The sequence below is a fragment of the Hermetia illucens genome, chromosome 5 (assembly GCF_905115235.1).
Source record: "Hermetia illucens chromosome 5, iHerIll2.2.curated.20191125, whole genome shotgun sequence".
Classification (NCBI taxonomy): domain Eukaryota; kingdom Metazoa; phylum Arthropoda; class Insecta; order Diptera; family Stratiomyidae; genus Hermetia; species Hermetia illucens.
The window spans coordinates 17,429,079-17,448,377 of NC_051853.1; the positions used below are offsets into that span (position 1 = coordinate 17,429,079).

Below are 19,299 nucleotides of genomic sequence, written 5' to 3' on the forward strand. Positions count from 1 at the left end.
TTCCCTCCTGAACTTCATACGTACACATGGAATTTTCCTTCCCGGTGGCACGGGTAATCAATTTAAAAATGCTTTTCAGGAAAAGTTTCAAAGAAATGTTCTCAAGTGCATGGCGAGCGAATAGAAAACTGCGAAGTTAAGTTTGAAACTTGAAACTTTTCTGTCAAAAAGAAAGTTCCTCTGATCATTGTGCATTATTTTCCCGTTAAGAAGGTTTTTTTTCTTGCATTAGACAGAACAAATTCTCTCCTTATGAGATTCACCTTAACTTTTCTCTGCCTTTTTTTCTATCCTGCGAAATAACTTTACCATAAAACGTCCTTTTGCGCTAAGTGTGAGGATTTATCGTAGAGAAAATGGATACGGTGGAAACATGTATATTGAAAACTCCGGCGACCGCTTAAAGTGAGCTCCTTTCTACAAACTTTCTGTGGGGATTTTCCCTGCGAAACAGTAAAGAGTGAACAATATTCATTTCAAAGGAAAGTTTGGATCCGCTGGATCCTTGTTCATGTCTAAGCATTGTCGTTTCGCGGGAATTTTAATTGAGATTAGGTGGAAAGTTGATGTGAAAATTATGAAAAACATTACGCAAAGTGTAGTAAGGTTGAACGTTTTCGGGAGCTCTAAGTCGAATACTTTTTGCAACAATTTTGTTGGGAAATTAGCCCAGATACCTAATAGAGTGTGGGAACAGAACAACCCTGAAACTCTTCAGTTTCACATTCCATTAAACTTTCGGAGTAAGTAGAAGGAATAATCGAACTTAGCGCACGAAGCTTTAGCAAACTAGAATGCAAATACCATTTCAAACTTTCTTATTAAAATAAAGATAGAAATTTCATCTCCTCGAAAGGTTTCCAATCTTTCCAGGGGTTGAAACCGGTGAAGATGCAAAATAAAGAACAAAGTGCTTTTGGACTCAAATCACATCTTATTTCAGAAAAACGTAAATGAAGGCGATTGAGTTGAATCCAGTATCTAAACCAATAAAATCGCCATCATTACAATTTTCTAACGGCGCTTACAGATGAATTTTCCATCAAGAGAAATTTCCGGCCTCATTTGTCATCATTACTTCCGTGACGGTATGACATGACATGCAATTTCCGGACCGAAGAATTGTGCTTATAGTTTGGGACGTTACTTTTGGAAAATTTATGGGATTAATGCAAAGTGGAGTATCTGTTAAGAGGACAGTTTTATAGACTCCCAAAATATACAAATTTCATCAATCATTGAGCTACCCGCTAAGCGTTCACAGCAAAAATTACAAATGCAATGAATCTGTGGTGCGGCAGGATTCGCGGCATTCGAAATTTATTTCGAATGTTGCGAATGCGAGCGGACAGATGACACCATCAGCGCTCTCCACTCAGTTTAGACCTCGCCACAGGAGTGGAGAGCAGAGTGCCATGAAGGGGCGGTAGATGTCAGATATAAAAAAGAGAGAATGGCTGGACTTCTACTTGAATTGACAGGACCTGAAAAAGAAAAAGGACTTCGACTTCGACTTGACTTAAGTGAAAAAGTTGTTGCTGGAGATATTGAATTCAATTTGATTTTAACAGAAAATATTTTACTTAAAATAAAAAAATAATTTACAAATTAATTAATAAAGTAAAGTAAAGTGTTTATCACATATCAAAGAGGATTTTTTATCTGTAATTACGTCTCAAATATTTGCGGCATATATAATATAATAATAACTCCGTCGTACCCGGTCCCAAGCCCGGTTGTGAAACGAGGAAGGATGGATAGCTTCAGTCTGAATGGCTGTATACCACCGCAGCGCCTCAGGGGGTAGGTGAGGTAACTGCAAGAACTTTGCAGTCTCGCAGATTACTCACTAGGGAAGCTATCACTACACCCGGCAGTTAGAGATAAAATGCAAACCTAAAAATGAGGAGAAGGAGAATTTTAAGGATCGGTACGGATAACCGGCAGAAGTCGTCTGACTTGATGACTGGGTCGGGCTCCCATAATAGACAGGACGGCGTCGAAACCGCTAGTCGTGGGGCAGTTCAATGTCTAGGCGCCACGACGAACAGGACATTGCTCCACCTGCTGCACCTGTTTCGTCACAATCCTTGGCGGCCACTTCAGCAGGTTCACCTAGACAGCGGATGAAGTGGACTGAAGAAATGAACCTCTTCGTTATGCGCTCCTACTACGAATTAACGCCGGGGGTAGGTACAACATCTTACCCGCAATTCGCGAACCTGACTGTACAGCGAGCCGCAGACCAGTACCCCTTTATTAATCGCAGCGACACAATCCCATCCCTTATCAAGGAGCATTTTCGACTTGAAGTCATCGCGGAAACTGGTGACCAAGAGTGGATGGGAACACCACGCCGCACTGTAGGCAACAGTTTCAGTACTCACCGAAGTATTCTTCTCCAACGTCCAACTGAGGTTTCCGCTGAGGTTCAAAACGAATTCCAAAGAGCGTGTATGGAACTCTCGGAAATGGATCCTTTGCATAGGCCAGGTATTCCCAGACTATAAGCACCTCCAGCAACTCCGAGAATTCTATCTCAAAGCAATGATGAGATTGCATCTCGACTGTGTACTGATATGTCGCTTGTCACTTGTCTATTGTGGTGCAGTTGCGCTGTCAGATTGCACGGTGAGAAGATTCGCTTCCGCGTTATTGGTTTGAATGACCAAATAGTTCCACAATGGAAAATTCATCTGGAACATCGGCGTGACTCACTAAGGCAGGACATTGCTAGGCTAATTCAAATCAGCTCTGGCAATGCCAGCAGACGGTTGAGAAATAAAGTGCAAAGGGTTTACAGAAACTATACCATACCCAGTGTGACACCCGTAGTTGAAATTCTGGACACACTAAAGCAGGTTAAGACGGTATGGCGGAAGTCATTCCAGACGTGTCCAGAATGCAACATACGCGAGGAACCAGCGAAGACTTTTCAGATCTCCCAACGAATCCCAACAGAGCGTCCAGAAAGTGCAGTCTTCGGTGACGGAGGCGAAAGAGTATTGGGGTAGACTTGGAGGTTACCCGCCCAGCATGCAGAGCATACTAAGTGGATCACTGCTGAAGGAAGCTCGACGAGCTATAAACAGCCCCGACAACTGGAGGAGCCCAAGTTTGGGTCAGGTGCAGAATTTACTAGCGTACACAGTCGGTTGGCATACAGCATAAATCAGGTCATAAGTCGGTCGGAGCAATTTTCGCCATTCCTCACTGCGGGGATTACCTACCTTATCCCTAAGAAAGACACGGTGCAGGACCCCGTAGACACAAGACCGATTACTTGCTTACCAACCCTCTACACATTCTCAACGTACATTATTAGTGGAAGGGTCAATGCGCACCTTGAGACCAATAACATTCAGTCCGAGGAGCAGAATGACTGCCGAGTTGAGTCAAGGTGTTGCAAAGAGAAACTCATAATCGACTCGGTAGTTGCAAAACAAGCAACCAGAGGCCAAAGAAACCTCTTTAGTTGCTATATCGATTATGCCAAGGCTTTCAGTAGGGTCCCGCATCCCTGACTAGTCGATGTCCTACATTGACCCCAAACTGATAAAGTTTTTGCCAAAAGTCATGGAAGGGTGGCACACCACCTTATCAGTGCCTTCATCTGAGGGTGCCAATTCATACACGCAGGGGCATCTTCCAGAGGGATTCGCTGAGTTCCCTTTGGTTTTGTATGGCACTGAACCCTCTTTCGTGGCTACTGAATGAAGCTAGAAGGCATGGTTTTGCAAGTATGGCCTACGTGCTAAGTGGGAACTGACACATTTGATGCACTCAGATGACATGAAGTTGTATGCTGGTACTGACGACCATCTTAGAAGTCTGTTGCGAATAGTAGACATGATATTCGGATGGAATTTGGATTAGGCAATTATCGAATCCAAGCTATCCGCAAAAGTCATCACTAGCCGCTTACCGGACACAGCATTGGTGACCTCCACATTGAAGCTATGACCAAGACAGACTTCTACAAATACCTAGAAATTCTGCAAGGAACCCTCGCTCGAGTTGAAGGAAGGATGTTGTGGATAGTGTGGTCGCCAACTGAGCTTGTAAAAAGGTGATGACCCCTTGATGATGATCTCTTTCATGATGATGAAAGAACGAGCGGAGAACGACCAGTGTAGAATGAGTGGTTCGGCGCTAGGCCATCTAATTTCTGGCGGCACTGTTATGGCACCGATCCAATACATAACCAGGCATAATGCTGTATGTAAGGTAACAAGACAGGTCGCTCCGCATATATTATTGATGTTGCTATCCTCCATAATAGCAACATCAAACAGAAATACGTGGAGAAGAACGTGAACTATGAGCCATTGGTTCGGGAAATCAAAGAAATTTGGCGTGTCGAGCGGGTGGTTGTAGTTCCCATGATATTGTCAGCTACAAGTATTGTACCTAAATCCCTCACCGCCTACCTTGATATCCTGAGACTCTCACTATGTCTGGTTCAAACCATGCAAAAAATCACCATTCTACATACGTGCTCGATGTTGTGGGGAGTTCTCGACGGATTCCCCCATTGATCTGCCTCCGGCCACAACCACCAGTGCCCCTTTAAAATTTAGGTAAGTGGGATCGCCCGAGCCTAAATGCTTGGGACTTAGTGCTAGTATTAGATAAAACCCGGCATTCTCCGAGAGTGAGACAACTCGGAAAGAAAACTACAACAAAAGAAGCAGGACCCTGCACCGCACAAAACTTGGTCATCCAGGCAGAGGCACATCTCCAAAATACTGAGAGCCAAGTGGTTACACCAAAAAAGAGTGCAGGGGGCAAGTTAGGATGTCAAGCAGTAGATCCAGGGTCAACATTAGTATACTGCGAGCACAACAACCAACATACACCACTCCTCAAGAAGCAGGGACAAGCAAAAGCACGTCTGAGATCAATATATCAGATGTCATGAAGCAGACAGGTGTCAGTGACGGAGGTGCTAAATGTTACCTGCGTTACTTAAAGGAAGGCTTGAAACCAGAAGAGGCCCTTAAGAAGGCTCAGGACCAACCTAGCTATCTTTATCGAAGCCAAGAAAGTCGGGAGCAGCAGAGATTAACCAGTATTAGGGAAATGCTCCCAAATACACATAAACCTTAACCTAAATGGGAGAAATCCCGGGCAGAACAGCGGTGAATGGAGCTAGGGATATCTACGAACACTGCCTGCAGATTCTGCGCGGGGTGTGTTGAAAACCCCTATACACATTCTGGGACAGTGTCCGATACGATATAAAGCTGAAAGATTTGGAGGTAGGGAGTATGATATACTAAAATTCCTAATGGTTATAGGCTTGTTTGAGATACCCTAGTGAATAGGTTCACCATAACCAGTAAAAGGGGCGCAATAGTTCTTCGAGGATGCAATGCGATTTTCCTTAACAGGAAAATAATAATGCCTACATTACGATTTGCACCAAACTTTCCACTTATATTACCTTCGAAATGGTGCCTATCGAATGAAGTTTCAAAGCTGAACTGCAAACACGGTCGAATAATTGAGGATAGACAGCAAGAAATCAATTCAGCCGTCGTGAATCAGCACTAGTACTTGGGTGAAACATCCCAAATTGCCGTTTGAAAGGACAGACTTGGTTGTAGAGGTGGTGTAAATGTTTCATGTGGGAGCATTTCAGAGTGTGTAGACAGCATATTTTCTGCTGGAAGCTATAATGAGGTGCAATTATGGCGATCAATTTGGGGGACAAACGCACTGAACGAGTGTCGACTACAACTTAGGTGAGTGCTCGACAAGCAACAGGTAGAAACAATTTGCAACATTAAAAGGAAAACGTCGCAAGAGATAGTACAAGAACCTTTTCTTCCGCTATTTTCAGCGGTTCTCTCACGACATGGAGAGTAAGGCCCCTTAGGTGGATGAGTAAGTAGTACCGACGCTCTGTATACCTGTTTAGGTAGAAAACCTGAGGAAACCTTTTGGTGAAGAGCGAACCGCGAAGTCGGGGCACACGAGGAGTCCTTGAAGGCGTCGACAGCTCTCTGTCTACATCGATGGGGTGATGTGATCTTAGCTCTGCCAGAGTGGTGGTCGGGTAGTGTGCTTTGAACCGGTATTAGTAGACCGCGTTTCTTCGAGCGAGTGCCGATCCGCCCGTAACTTCCAGGATTAACTAAGCGTAGTATGACTCTAAAGGAATTTTGGTAGGGGCTTTGTTCTCGATGGTACACTCGTACCTGACTATTGCAGCTTGTTCCCTTGCAAAAGATGCGCTGGTGAAATCCCCATGGAGAACAAAAGCAAAAAACTTGCAGGAAATAGGAAGAGTTGAAAGAGTTAAAAATGCGCCGGAGGGCCCATTGAAAGAGACAGCAAGGGCTGAAACACTCGACGAGACACTTGGACGCCCAAATTAAGAGGAAGTCTTGCAAAGTGAGGAGACCGCCGGATCGGGAGGGCTCTGCCGTGTTCCTGTTTCAAAAAACAGGCCAGGAAAACTTGCTCGACCTGAGTATATGGATTCAGGCATCAGCTTAGGAGGAGCACAGTGGACTGTCCTAGCTAGAGCCTACGAAATGCGTGGCAGAAGAACGTTAGTAAAGGCTTGAAAAACGGGCTGATGCAACTCGAGGAACTACTAAATTGCATTTACTTTTACAGGCGAATATTGGTTGCAGCCACATAGAACACCAGGCACATTTTCGGCGGAGAACAGTTTAAGCGTCAAAATGAAGACAGCCAAAAAGACAAAAAAAAAGGAAGGCAAGGTAACCGTCAGCCAAAAACTAAGGAGACTATGCAAGTTAAATCACGAAGAGAAAAAACGAGGAAACGAGGAAGGGCTCGACCGCCGGCTCTGCTCATTAAACCGATAGAAAGCCAGATGTTCTCAGAAGTTCTCAGAGAAATCTACTACAAGATGAAGCCCAAAGACAAGGGAGCAAAAGTGTCTTCCATGCGGAAAACGAAAGGTGCTGGAGCCAAAATAGATGCGTTATGTGAGATGGTCAAGGAGCTACTGGGAGAGAATGCTTTAGTTTCTAACCTAGAACCCACGTGCTCTGGAAATCCGAGATCTTGAACATGGAAAGACCGAAGTAGAAGTGGCAATTAAGCATAAATGTCTAGAGGTAACCAATGCCAGGATAGATATCACCTCTGCGAATTCTCGAGGGTAAAACTCACTGTGGTGGAAGAAACTTTTTAACAGCGAATAAATCAGAGTTGGTACGCAGGATATACGGGTAGCTCCAGCAAGTGTTACTTCAATTATTTCATCTCTGCAGGGGTCGTAACGCACCTGATGAGAAAGGTGAACATACTGTTGGTTTGGGGCGGTGTCTAGTCTTCAGAGTGGAACAGGAAAGTATTAGGATGCAGTTAACTGCGTCCTGCATCCTGCAGACCATTATATATCGAAATGTAACCGTTCATGAGTTGCGAATACGATTCACTACGGAAGTGAAAGCTGATTTAGTACTCAGCAATGGGCAAGGATCCAGCTTCACGCCACCTCGGCTTATCAGGGCAGTATCCGCTTTATGGTTTTTGCTAAAGATAGATGGCAGGGCTTTGTCTGAATTTGTTGCTTAAGGATAAGGTTTTCCAGCATCTGTCTAACACCGAATGAAATGGTGCCGGACCTCCGACGGAGGCTTGTTGCTCTGGAGGCCGCTGTCTTGGGAATAGAGTGCGAAACCTAGTTGGGGCTGACTTTAGTGCTAGGGCCGGCAATGGGGCGTAACTCACGCAGAATTGTGGGAGAAAACATTCTCGACGAAAACAAGGCTAGTAGTTTTAATGACTCGATCCATGACAACGATAGCGTTGGAATCACTAGTGTCGCTGGTGCACGGGTGGGAAGTACTTGAAGGCCTCTATGCGAATGGCCATCAATGCATGGCGTTGAAAGTGATTGACTCTACGGGATTCTCGCAAAGATTAATACCGGGGGTTTACCGAAGCTCTTGAAATAGGCAAAGCCGTATTAGAGGACACTTCGGCGAGTAGAGGTGCTGCAGCTAACAAAGCCATAAATTCAGTTATAAATCATAATATTAGCGTATGGGTTTTCCATAGTCCAGAGAGCATTCAGCTTCGATGAGCCTTCTGTGGATTTGTAGACGGAAAAAAATGCCGATCTCCAGAAAGAGTTTCACAAATTCCGAGGTTTGACCTAGCGCTTAAACGACCGACATGGCGTATCTGCAATTGAAATAGAAATTGGTAAGACAGTCACTCATTCTCAACGAATACACGTTTTGGCAAATCAATCGCGCTATTAAGCGATAAACAACCTTCAAACAGAATACAGAGAGCGAACGCTTAGGTCTGTCATGAAGAAGTGAGCTAGATTGCTCAAGAAATCAAAGTCAACAGTGATACTGTCTATGATAAGAGACGACGTGGTAGAATCTACTTTATATAGTTCAAAAAGCCCGCGGACCCTCTTCCCGCCCAACCGGACCGAGGGGCGACCAACCTAACGATGGGTTGAAGGCAACACCCAAAGGCCCGCATCACAGCGATGATGCGTTTTAACGCAAAGTGTGTGCGACCATACGAAAATGTATTACTACATCCCGATTGTCGCAAACACTTCAGCCAATGACGCGGAGGTTCTACACTACAGAGACATGGACCTTATATCAAAGACAGTGCGGATCAAGACTGAAACCCATTAGGTCAGATTGTTACCGGACAGGACTCTTCGGACTATAGCACAGGTTGCAAGGATAACCGCTTTTTGCATCTCCATGTATAGTCCAGCCCTAAGATCGAGCGTTTTCAGCGCTTTATGTAAGTTCTGCGGGACTAATCCCGTCGCTGAAATTACTACTGGGACTACTTCGATCTTTTGTAGTCTCCAGGTCTGCTTCATATCGTCTGCCAAGGGGCCGTAGTTCCGGATTTTTTCGTGCTGTTTTTCAACAGTGTTCCGGTCCAACGGTACGGCTACATCGATTATAAAGCACGCTCGTTCTTCTTTCAGAAGCAGAACTAGATCGGGTCTGTTATGATTAACACTGTGGTCGGTGGCAATAGTGTGATCCCACAGTAGTTTGACCCGATCATTTTCGAAGATTCTCTGCGGAGTATACTTATAGTAAGGATGGTAGGTTGCCACTAAGTTATACTTCAACGCAAGGTCTTGATGGAGAATCTTGCAGACGGAGTTATGACGATTGGTGTACTCGGTACCGCTCAACATCCTGCTCGCAGATGTTATGTGCTGGATGGTCTCCTCTTCACAGTTGCATAACCTACAACTGGAGTTGGTGATTGAGGAGTCGTGAAGAATGTACCGTTTATAATTTTTTGTTGGGAGTGAAGCATCCTGAATTGAAGTTAGGAATGCTTCGGTCTCATAGAAAAGTACACCATTTGTCAACCATTTGTTGGAGGCTTCGATCTCAATGCCTGACAACAACAAATTTTTGATATGACCTCCGGGAATGGGTTTCTCTTTCCACATGTCGATCTTCTGTTGGACTGAAGTAACATTCGACATGGGATCCCATTCTCTGCTTCTCAAGTTCAGAGGAGATAATTTATTATTGTTTCTCATAGAAAAACTCACGAAGAGAATGCACTTGATTGTAGTGCAACGTTTTTAAATCAAGTACCCTCCTTCCTCCCTGATGACGTGGGATAGTGATCCTCAATTTTTCGGCAGCTCTATTATGCATGTTGTTGTCTGCAAGAACTACCCTTACCCGTCTATTGACAGATTCTAAACCAGTATTACTCCACTGTATCACACCGAAAGTGTATAGAAGGACGGGAATGGCGAAGGTGTTGATTGCCATGATTTTATTTTTCCCGTACAGCTCAGTTTTAAGGACAAGATCCAGACGCCGTTCAAATTCCCCCAGCAACTTAGATTTAATTATTGCCACAGCAGGTGTTGTTGCTTGCAATATGCCGAGGTATTTGTACACGTCGTCCGAATCCATACCCTCAATTCGGATGCCATCTTGGCTGTATCCTTCGTTGTCGGTGTGTTTTCCCCGAACAATTATTTTTATGCGACATTTTTCCAAACCCAACTGCATGCCGATATCCCTGCTGAACTGGATGGTGATGTCCAGCAAGGAGCGAAGTTGGTTCTCATCTTTGGTATACAATTTGATGTCGTCAATGTACATCAAATGGCTTAATTTACATTTCGATAATATGCCATGCTTGACTTGGAACCCGTATTGACTTTCATGCAAAAGATGGGATAGCGGATTCAAAGCCAAACAAAACCACAGTGGGCTTAGAGAGTCGCCTTGGAAAATGCCACGCCTGATTGGTATCTCTCCTGATGTTTGCCAAGATACCGATAGCTTCGTGCTCCAACTCTTCATTACTGTTCTCAGAAGAAGAACGACATTCGGGTTGATTTTATACAAGCGTAACACTTGTAGTAACCACGAATGTGATACGGAGTCAAAGGCTGATTTATAATCGATGTAGGCTGTCGAGATATTTCATTTCTGATGGACAGCCTGCTTTACAACTACCGTATCGATTATAAGCTGTTCTTTGCAGCCTCGGGAGGCTTTTGCGCATCCTTTTTACTCTTTAGCTATCAATTTATGAACATCAAGATGTTTTGAGATGTTCGCGCACAGAACTGAAGTGAAGACCTTGTAGATGGTAGGAAGACAAGTAATTGGTCGACATTTTGAAGGGCAAGAGGCACCCTGTTCCTTGGCGATGAGGAAAGTTATCCCTTTGGTGAAAAATGGTGGAACTAAATCAGGATCGGCAATCATCTGATTAAATTGATTTGCCAATATCCTGTGAGTGCTCTTGAACCGCTTCAGCCAGAAGTTGTGAATCTTGTCAACTCCTGGCGCCTTCCAGTTACCTGCCTTGTCAAGAGCTGCTTCAAAGTCGACTTCAGTTACGTCAGGCATGGTCATTTCGGGGAGGGCCTCGCATGAATGCATAAGGTGTGGGAGCCACGCTGCTTCTAAATTGCAACGGCTGGATTCGCTCCAAACACTTCTCCAGAAGTCTTCTGCCTGATCCAGATTGAGGTTACTTTCCCTATCTGAGCTGGTGAGATTTTTGTAGAATCCCCGTTGATTCTGGAAGAACAAAGTGTTGTCTGTCCTTCGGTGAAAGCTTTTCTGATACCTACGGATGCGATTGGAGCATACCGCAAGTTTCTGCTTCAGCACCTCGAGGATTTCTTCGATTGACATATCATTGGACAGATGGTAGTTTCCAATGATGTTCGCAACGCATCTGTGCACTCTTGGTGATGGATTTCCAAGGAGTGCTTGCGTCACACGACCAATCTCCTTTCTCAACTTTTCGACTCTTTTGTTGAGTCGAAACACCCAGAACGGTAAAGTCCCTCTGCGCATACCTCTGTTATTCGCTCTAAGATGTTGGTTATGGAGACGAATAACCGTGGCAGCTGCAACGTAGATCAGGCTGTGAATCTCTGTAGCAGTAATCTCGCTAGCCGAACGATCAGCCAAAATTCTGTCAACGGCAGCAATGATGTTAGTAGTTGCCGAAGTAAACTTCAGTTTTGGGATCTTTGGCCTAGCGTCTGGGAGAATCTCAGCATACTCTGTGAATGCGACCTGGAATGCGGTCAAAGCCTCATTATAAATTGGGTCGACATCCCCAGTTACTAAGCTTCTCCTGACTACTGGATTCATGGAGTGCCTTACAGGTGGAGTACTTATGTTACTCCTTTGACTAGTCCGGTAATTTGATGACTCCAGTCCGAGCTCAAGTGAAACCTCTTGGAAGATTTGTTGCCTAGTTGGTAAGGCAACTCGGTTGTTATTCACGATCACCCGGTACTGGTTGACGACGTTCTGTTCCGGAACATGACTTAGCTTCGGAAATCGGGTTATGAACGCGTCATAGAGTCGATGTCTGTACCCTGATGGATTCCGTTCCAAATCCGTGACACGGTAATAGGCGCGGACGATAAATTCGTTGAGTTGGTTCGTCCAAACCATACGACGCCTAGGTCTCCCGTCCCTGGTGGTTGACGGCATAACCGCCAAAACATCCAAGGGCGAAGAGCCGCTCTGATGTTGTTGAACGACCCTTAACCGTGTTGGGTACTGTCTTCGTGTCCCTGGGGTCCCATTTAAAGAATTTAAACAAAAGTCCCCAATTTTATTCCCACGAGTAATGGGGAACCAGTCAGCCCTGCAACAGAGCCCCAATGATGCAATGCCCCATGGTTACCTCCAAAGGTAGGGAAGGTATTTGGAGGGGAGCCGCTGAAATACAGTGTAACGTCACTGCAATTCATCCGATAGGCACGTCGATCCCTTCACCCCGGATTACGGATTTGTTAAGGAGGTTTACTCCCCCTGAACGGGAAGAATCGGTAAGGGAGGACGAACACAAAGGGAAACGTTCTGCTTGTCCGCGGCTACTTATTTACAAGATTAACTTGCAATATTCGTAGCTGACCCGGTGGGTCATGTCATTATCCGCAACCCATGGCACGCGCGTGCAGCTCTGCGTTTGCAACTCAGGTGAGGATAAACCTGGTACGCCAGGTATATATATATATATATATATATATATATATATATATATATATATATATATATATATATATATATCTGTAGTGTAGAACCTCCGCGTCATTGGCTGAAGTGTTTGCGACAATCGGGATGTAGCAATACATTTTCGCATGGTCGCACACACTTTGCGTTAAAACGCATCATCGCTGTGATGCGGGCCTTTGGATGTTGCCTTCAGCCCATCCTTAGGTTGGTCGCCCCTCGGTCCGGTTGGGCGGGAAGAGGGTCCGTGGGCTTTTTGAACTATATATATATATATATTTATGAATACCAGGAAGCCAAGAAAATGTTATGGGTAATCAACTGGATGATCTTGACCGGAGACTGCGGATACCAGAAAACCCAGACCATCATTTACGATTTTACGGTTTTTGTGTAGAAAAACCTTATTAGAATCGATTCGATGTCTATCTGTCTGTCTGTCACACCCGATTTACTCGGGAACGGCTAAACCAATTGTCACGAAATTTGGTGAGAAGATGGAGGCTCTGAATTTCTTTACATATAGCAACTGGCACCATTTCGTGTTGTGTTTGAAGGGACCTCCCCATATTTGTGAAAGGGAGGTGTAATTTTTGTTTGCACCGAATATAGTCATGTGGGGTATCAATTCAAAAGGTTCAATGAGTCTTTCTTTGAAACTGATGATATTTTTGATACTGGGTGAAACGTAGGGGAGTGAGGGCAAAGGTACTCAGGCTTACCAATCCCATACAAACCCCAGAAAGGAAGTTGAATAGCTCTCTCCAGAGTAAAGGTAGCAGAAATAGTTTGGTATAGTTTGGGAGAACGCTTTTACATGGAACGAATCTGCCAGGATTAAAAACGGATACAATTTTGAATTACTTCTACACAAAACCAACCACTGAAGTTAGACAGTTATTGCGCTTCATATTAGAACTATTTTTAACTCCACCTTCGGACGAGGTAAATACGGTAAGCAGCGAGGTTATTCCTCTCTCACCCCGTTGAAAAATCACGGCTAATGGCGCTTTAAAGACTCTTCCAATCTGATAATTGTCCACCTAATTCGTCCTTCCGCGGGTGGAGTATATATGAAATGGAGAAACGTCCCTCTTTCTAGTTCCGCTCGAAACTTGCGTGAGCAGCTTAAAAGTTGCACAGCCGATAAAGACCCTAATGATTTGGTAGCAGATTTTGAGCGGGGGCGGCTTCATTTCCTCCCCCGGGGGTTCAAAATTCAATCTAGCTTTCATTATTCCAGGAAAGGCAAATCTCTCGAAATGTGCAAAATAATATTACCTCAACATTGATTTACCATTAGTCCATTCATTTGCTTCTTTCCAAACTTTTTTTTAACCCCCCAGTCGTGTCCTTAGATACCAATAAACATTTACTGAGAATTCACTAGAACAATGAACAATGAACCGAACATGACTCCGTTATTCACAATTCCCGGTATTCCAAAAGAAGCTTCCTAATTTTATGAAAAAATTATCAATTATCTCGAAACTAGGAAAAAGCTGCCATAAGCCATCAATCCAGAGCATCTTTAGATTCAATTTCATCATCAATTATGATGGAATTATTTTTGTAAAATAAAAAAAAAATTCAGTTTGATACTCCATCATACATTATAATCTAATCAATGGAAAATTCTCTGTTGACGTCCAGTAATGCCACCTAATTGATGATTCCGTTGAATTTTAGTCTTATTGATGTCAGGAAAAACACAAGCGGATAACGCGAATGTAATTTATCCTGGGCCTATTTTGTCATCTAACTGACAGCAGTATCTGCTATTTGTTCCAATTATTTCTAGAACGCAGGAGAAAAAGTGAAAACAGATGTCGAAAACAGGACCAGATATCCTTGTTATTATTTTCAGATAAATAAGATGGAAAGTTGCTGTGCTTCCTGTATCGCTTTGATAGGTAAACATCATAATGAGCTTTAGTTTAGGGGTGACTTGATTAGTGGGCGGTGTTGTCAAAGAATTAGAGTATCTTAAAATTATGACGCAATCAGAGGCATGACGACTCTTTGGGGGAGAAAGAATGGGTTGAGAAATGAGTGATAGTTGCCAATTTGGCCCAGGACCGGAACTTGTTGTTTTTCTAAGACGGGGTTGAATATATTTTTCGTGTATCCGCATTTCGGGTAGCAGTTGTGCCTTCTTCAGCATGCTTTAACTTATATTAGGTCCGACTTCTGCTATTTATATCTTTAATGATTACATTGATAGCTTAGTAAGTGGTGAAAACTAATTGAGCAAAGGTCAAATGTTAGTGTGGGCCCCAGGGCGAAACGTGGATTGGTACCCACGATGGAGCGCAAAACCTCGGAAACGCCTGCTAAAACAACACTAACAGCTCTACTACCAAATACCGCGGAACGGCTATTTCGAAGATGAATGTAAGCTACCAACGGAACGGAAGAATGCTGCATACCGAGTAATGTTGCATTCTGAAAGGACGCGGACCAGCCCGAAAATTTACCACGAACTCCGGCGAGTGGAGAAGCAACTTCACAGACGGAAAAAGGAAGCCTGGGAGAACCAACAAGTCTGTGAACTCGAAAAGTACAGGAAGTTTTACCAAAAAGTCAGCAGGATGAAGCCTTATACACCTCGATGCTCATACTGCCGAGACAAAGAGGAAGATCTGATTTCCGTCAGAGTGGCATATATGAGGGATGCGTTGAGTATTTTGATGAACTGCTTAACAACCAGAACATCGGCGAGTTGTAGGTCCCACCAACTGAAGACGACGGACAAATGCTCTGCCACCACCCAAGTAAGTCAGGACGCCAGACAGCTTTTAGAGATATAGAATTTGTGGATTTCGGCGTAAAACCGGGATGTCTCGAGTTCCTTATTAAGGCAGACCTAGACCGGATACCGGCTGTTGTGCCGTTGATGATGATGATCGATTATGGCACAAAAGTTGTGCCAAACGTCGGAGCTTATGACACTCCCTCCGTAGGTTGGAAATTCCTGCCCTACACCAGTACATAGAAGGCATGTTGCGGATGGGTCATGGATGCCTCACACGACGTCGTTATCGGGTTCATCACTGAATTTACGACAGTGTCAGCTGCGATGCTACCACCCCCGGAGCGTCCTCCGGCGCGGCTTTTTCTGCTCCAAGAGCTTCGACCATCGTGACATTCGCGTCAACCACTTCGAACGTGATATACTGGTGATCACTTGTCGAAAAGTCTTCTTGGACTCGTCACCCATCCACCGATGATGCCAGAGATTCCGACGCAAAAGTGATATCTGGAATGCTTCTTTCACAGCATGGGCGCCGAACCGTTGGCGTGGATCCGGTATTTATAACTATGAGCCCGGTTCTCGCCGTCATTTTCAAAATCTGTTTCCCTCTGGAATCTGACTGATGCATGCCTCATTTAAGGGCCCTGGCATTAAAATCGCCGCCTACCAGGATTCATTCCTCCTTGCACAAAACGGCCTTCTCCAGAGCATCAAGCTGGCCCAAAAGTTCGGCATCGTCTCGTTCGGTGTCAGGTAAACGCTAAATATCGTTATCCTTAAACACTCGATGCAGATAAACCCATTCTCTCGACCTTCGGCAAGAACAAGTCGAATATGGTCCCGAACCCAGATGGCAGCGATGCCCAGTAAGTCGAGATGCCAAGATTCCGTGTCCCTGTTTCGGTATTGTTCGCTAATTAGCACTAGATCAGCATTTATTTCCGCAGAAAACTGTGTTTGCAACTGGTGAGCAGTTGTTATCCGGTGTATGTTAATTTGTAAAATGCTAATCATGCCGTTCGCGTCCTAGCCCATTCCAATTCCACCCTAGAGGTTGGACATCGTCCGAGCCTGCAGTGTGTGCGACACTCTTATCAGATGCGCCACGATCCCTGCAGAGAACGCAACTATCGGTTTCATTGCAGGTTTTCGCTTGGTGACCAACCTGAACGCATCTCCGGCCCCTAGCAAGTTTTTGACGTGTGTTTATAGTCCAAACACCTGTTGCACTTGGTGGGGACTATCCGCGTTCGTACCCTGCATACTACCCATCCAATTTTAATTTTACCATTGCTAAACATTTTTCTCGCATATTGCTTGGGGACTTCCACCACGCCGAGTTTTTGGTCTCGAGCATTTACAGAGGTGATACCTAACCGGGCATTGGTTACCTATGGACATTGACGCTATATCGCCGCCTCCCCTTCGACCTTTTCTGTGAGGCAGTCAAGATTCCGGATTTCTAGAGAACACATGAGCTCTAGGCTGGAAACAAGAGCCTTCTCACCGAGTAACCCCTTGACCGCTTCGCAGAACGTACTCTTGCTAGTCGTCTTCGGGCCTAGTTAGACGAGGATTCCGCCACTCCTCGTTGTCTTTGGGGTCATCCTGTTGCATATTTCACTAAGGACTTCCGCAAATGTCTTATCTTCCGTCGGCTTAATGAGCAGAGCTGACGGTCTAGTCTTTCTTTATTTCCTCGTCGTTTCTTCTTCTTGCTTTTGGTTTGCAGCCTGGTTGTCTTTGAACAGACGAGTCTCTGGCGGCGTAGTCAGCTGTTTCTTTTTTTCCTTCTTTGCTTTCTTTTTTTGGGCCCTGGAAACTACTTTGATAAAGTCGCCTTCAGGTATGTCGTCATCTTTCTGGTTTTTCCGCAGTTCGCTTTAGCAGTGGACTATCTGCGGCCCGTTTGACGCAGCCAGTGTTCTCAGTGGAGATTGCAGCTGTTTCTGCTCTCTAATCGCCTTCCGCTGTTCTCCACGTTCGCCTATAGAAGGAGATGCGGTCCATTAGTTCCTCAAATTCCATCAGCCCGTTTTTGACGCCTTTGCCGACGTATTGGAAGAACGTTGCCGACCGCATACGCTTTGCCACTGCTGCGCATTTCATGATGAGCCCATCCCCTTCAGCTCTAGTTAGGACGATCGACTGCACTTCCACTCGGTTTGTGTCCGAATCCATGTGCTCAGGACTAGCGATTCTGACTGGGCTTTTTTTCGGAACAAGGGCACTACAAGGTATTGGAGTTGCCATCCCCATATCTCCTTATTTGGACGCCCCGGTATCACATCGGGTAAGTCAGCCCTCGCTGTCTCTTTCGCTGATGCTGCGGTGAACGACATATTTTTGTGCTCTGGCCAAACGCACTCAGCTCTTCCTCCTTCCCTGCTATTTCGTCAATTTTTTTTGTTGGTTGAGGTTTATTCTCCATGAAAAATTTACAAGCACTTCATTTGCCAGGGAACGGACGGCAATAGTCAGGAACGGGTATACCCTCGGGGACACAGCCCCTACCCCAGTTCCCTGAGGCCTGATCTACGCTTAGCTGAACCCGGAATTCACGCACGAATCAGCGCTCGCTGGGAGCAACGGGTTCAATGCGCAGTACCAATGGCAGAGTTAGGCTCACATCACCCCATCGACGCCGGCAGAGAACTATCGACGGCTCCGGGGACTCCCAGTGTGTTCCGACGTGTACCGGTCATTCGCGGTTCGCTCTTCATCGAGAGCCCTTCTCAAGGCTACTACCTAGGATGCAGGTATACTGCCAACTAGGTGGTCAGAAGCCAAGCATGTGAGGAAAGAGGTGGGAGTGTTCCCTCGGTCCACCAAGCGTTTCCACACAACCCCTCTCTCACCATCATTGGCCCTTTGCGAGACTCGCGTGGTTTCGGGTATTGCATTGGCATTTTCATTGGCCTGAGGCGACATCTCTGAAAGACATTACTGCGCATTATAATCAGGGAATGCAGTTTGAATCCTCCCTTTTGTCAAACTCCTCGGCTTTAACACCACCCGACAACCGTGAACCGCCCGGAGTCCAATGAGATGCTCGAAAGGTGGCACAGGATACCAAAGGCTGCTGTAGTGGCCCAAGACGATCCTTCTTGGCCACAGATACTGCCACTCGTTCTTCTTGGCCTCCGAACAGCCAATCACCAAGAATTTGCCGCAAGTCCCGCGGAGCTGGTATACGGGGAGAACCTGAGACTCATCAGCGGGAAGAATGCAACTCGAAAATCAGAGGTGTGGAAGGTTCAGCTATGGGTTTGAGTGGATATTTGTCTTTGGCATCTTTTTGCCAGGTTTTTGAATTCGGTTGTTTCTGGGAATGGATTCGTGAAAGAAATGCCCCCGCACGCCTTCCTTTTGCATTAAATGTCAGAACTAAGGCTAATCAACGTAGAACGATATTACTCACTCGGAAGCCAGTTGCTCCTTTCCTCAATGATTGTTACAACCTAACTTAAAAACGATCTTAATCACTAAATTACCGACTGATTAGCAGACAATTCAAATATCCTGAATTCTTGATTCCATCGAGCGTCTCCACGGTCGCAGTTTATCCTTTCTCCGGCAGGTAGCCTGAGGATCTCTAGGCTATTGAGGATGCCCAGCGTCCGTGTTCTTCGTACCTTGTGTAGCATCCTGTAGTTTTCCATGGTTGTAGGGTGGTTGTTGTTTACCATGTGTATAGCTACTGATGATTTGATTTCACTGGCGGTTCGACCTTTTTTAATGGTGCCTGTGTTTCCTGTATGTAGTCTCTTCGTTGGTTGTCACTAGCCTTTCTGTTTATCCGGAGTAGATCTGATCATATTTTTCAGAATCAATTTTATAGATCCCATTCTCCTCCTGCTGTTGGAGGCAGTCTTTTTCGGAACCCAGTTTTGGTTTTAGTTGCAATTTCCTGCTTGTGGGTATTAAGTATAGATGCAGGCGAATCTTTTGCTGTTTTCCAGGTCTTCTTACCGCACGTTTAGGTATGTTACCTTCCTCCCCTTCAACCTCCACTCTTTTCACCTCATCAGATTTTCT

At 45.1% G+C, this 19,299-nt stretch overlaps 1 protein-coding gene across 2 annotated transcripts in view; it reads right to left on the reverse strand.

The window, feature by feature from the left end:
* LOC119658290 overlaps positions 1-19,299 on the reverse strand; it is a 180,062-nt gene that overhangs the window by 147,262 nt on the left and 13,501 nt on the right. The window lies entirely within an intron of this gene.